Raw genomic sequence first — 3,368 nt, forward strand, 5'->3', positions numbered from 1 at the left:
TTAACTCTACTTATTTTGTAATTTATTTTTTTTATCTAGTAGATCTAGTCGATTTTCTCTTTTTTAATTAAAAAAGCAAAAAGAGAGATGTTGACCATAATTTCAAGCCTATGATCTAAGATGTCGATACCCAATTTTAGTTTTCACTCAAAATTTTCGGGTATTGGATAAGCTGCTTCTCATAGTAATTCATCTAAAGGATATACAAGCTTCAAACCCCACAGCTCTAACTGGCTAGATTTGGTTATGGTCATTCGAATCCCGATCCGATTCTATTATCCAACATTTTCACCTAAAACTGTTATCCAACATTAACTCACAATATTGTAAGTGTGTAAATTAGTCTGGAATCGCGTATTTAGTTCGATTCTAGGGAGTGTTGAGGTGATCAACCAAGTCCCATCTCGGTTTTGAAAATTGGTACTCAAATCAAACATGTTTGGTTCTACTTTGATTCCTATTAGGTTCTTATACTGTTCGATTCTGTACTCGGTTTATATATATATAGTATTGTAAAAGCTAATACCAATATTAATAATGGGAGGGGGATGGGTATCCTAGCACCCTATGTATCTCTCTCACTTCCTCCCTTTGAAATGACTCCCTTACCTTTCAAAGGGGGGGGGGGGGAAGAGAGAGCGATAGACACATACGGTATACCGCTAGCATACCTAACCTTTAATCAATAATAATTAATAATATGGGAGAATGTTTTCTATGTGGAACGCAAGGCCATGTCCACGCACAACAAGGACTAGGGTGTCCGCCATGCCCCCCATGTATGGCGGAAATTTTGCCCCCTTTTGTGCCACCTCGTGCACTCTCATTGGCTGGTGCACATGGCGTGGCCCTTGTGTCTCACTCAGAAAATAGCTCTCCTAATAATGTATACTATAATATGGGGAAAGAAATCGCTGCCTGGGCCTCTAGAGCCTGTACGAGCATTGACCAATGGGAGCGTATATAAGCATTGACCTGGACATGATTTTCGCCTTTCCATGGGAGCCACACAAGTAGGTAGCCTTTTTTTCCCTATAATATATTGATACCCAAATTCAGTTAATTTGGTTTGAACTGTTGGTTCATGTGCTGGAATCGAAACCAAACCAAAAAAAAATGAGTTCTTAGTTCTTACATCCCAAGTCCGGATTGCAACCAAATTCTATTCGGTCAGTATCCATTTACGATTCTAGTTCCAATTTAACACCCTTATAGTATTGTTCATTTCAGGGCCATCGACCATTCAATGAAGTATATTCAAATGGACCTAGCTCCTGCCCAGTCGTGGCGGGAGCTGGATGGTCCAACCCCATTGGGACCCACCTGTGAAATGACCACCCCACCCCTGATTTTGCTGTCGATTAGCGGGGCTAAATGGTCCAGCTCCCGCCACGGCTGGACAGAATCCTTTTCCATATTCTAATATCACTAGTTTCTTAACCATTCGGTTAATTTGCCATGTAAGATATCCAACGGAAAATATATTAGTGGATTTTTACCAAAAATTTGAAAATTCCCCAACTATTTTGCCACTAAATGAAGGCAATTCTAAACAAAGCCTTGGAAAAAAAAAAAGCTAGAAAACATTTTCTAATAAAGAAATTTTAGATTGGAAGTGCAAAACTAGTAGATTTGACATATGCATATCTAGTAGAAGAGAACGCATCAAATATGAAATTCGTGCATACTTGTAATACAACAGATTAAATAGGACTAAAATTTTGTGAACAGAGAGACTCCATATCCCTACTTAGCTCAAACATAGCAGTCAAATGACGCTTTCAAAATCAAGCGGAAAATGAATTGAAAACAAATTAATAGAAGATTTTTCAAAAAAAAAACCCAAAAAATACAAGAGTTAAATGCAAATACATTGGAGCCACATGATTAAATTTGACTCTAAACTTTAACATGTGTCCAATCGAAACAATTCCCTAGATATCCATTAGTCAGATTTGACATCACTATTCGATCACAACCAGGTGCAGTCCAAATAAAGGTGTAAATCGATTTGGTATCGGTTATTCGATTCAGTTATGGTTCCAGAGAGCGTTGGTATGATCCGAAAACTAACCAAGTACCGAATCAATTCTGAAATTCGATACTCAAACCAAACCGAACGATTCATTTTTGGTTTTGAAATTCAGTTCTATTAGTTTTTTTACATAGTTCGGTTTTGATTCCTCTACTCTTTTTTTTCCGATGAAAGAGTAATCACACAAACCACACACCAATCCCAAAAGGTTAACCGATTTTTAGGACCATGAAATGGCAGATATACACAACGCACACCATACACACTTGACGTGGGACTAAACCCACATACCCAACGCACACAATGCGATGTGTGTGTCTGATTCCTCTACTTGATCCATATACTATGACATACATATTAGAATATTATAGTAGTACTATAAAATCTAATATTAACATTAGTAATATATGGTTAACCTTTTGGGATTGGTGTGTTGTTTGTGTGATTACACTTTCATAAAAAAAAACATTACTAATATATCAATATAATACGATATATTAATATTATAATATACTAATATCCAAATTCAGTTCGATTTTAGTTTTGGAATTCAATCCCTATGCTGGATCCATAACCAAACTGAGAACCGAATCGGTTCTATAATCTGATACTCAAACCTAACTATTTTTATTCAATTTGATTTATTCGGTTCGATTTCGGTTTTAATTTGACACCCTAAGTCCAAAGACTCAATAGTGAACTCTGAAGTCCAGGAAAACTTTACCTTTACCCCATGTTTGATCGTTAACAAATAAACTATTTACGAGCAGCAAAAGCTCATTAGAAGCGAGCTAAGGAAATGAAGCGGCTCGAGCCCCAAAAAAGAGTCAATTTTCCTCCACAGTAGACATGCAAGAAATTATCCTTTTTGAAATGTTCTTTTTTCTTTCTATTGTACGGTTCAAAACATCAAGCAGCAATTAAACCCTTCCCCCAACCTTACCCCAGGTAAATGCTAAGGAAAAACCTGCTTCTAATTTAAGTAATTAAAAAAAAGGAAAGAGAAAGCTAGCTGGGCGCGTGCAGTACGCTGCCCCTGCACCCAGACATAGGGGTGAGCAAATTGACCACCATGCCCCCAGGAAATTCTGCCTTTCCATGGGGCAGCGACCATTTCGCCCACCCATGTGTCTGGGCACAAGGGCAGCGCATCGCACGTGCCCAGGTAGCGTTCTTTCTCCCTCGGAAAAAACAGAGCCAAATCATCTAGTAACAATCATACATATCAAAAAGAAATAATCAGAGCTGGATAAGTGATCACCAACAGCTTATTCCTAAGATCCAGAATCTGTGTTTTTTTGCATGAGAGATACCTGCTTTATAGTTTCTCCAT

This window comes from Telopea speciosissima, chromosome 4 (assembly GCF_018873765.1).
Source record: "Telopea speciosissima isolate NSW1024214 ecotype Mountain lineage chromosome 4, Tspe_v1, whole genome shotgun sequence".
Taxonomy (NCBI): domain Eukaryota; kingdom Viridiplantae; phylum Streptophyta; class Magnoliopsida; order Proteales; family Proteaceae; genus Telopea; species Telopea speciosissima.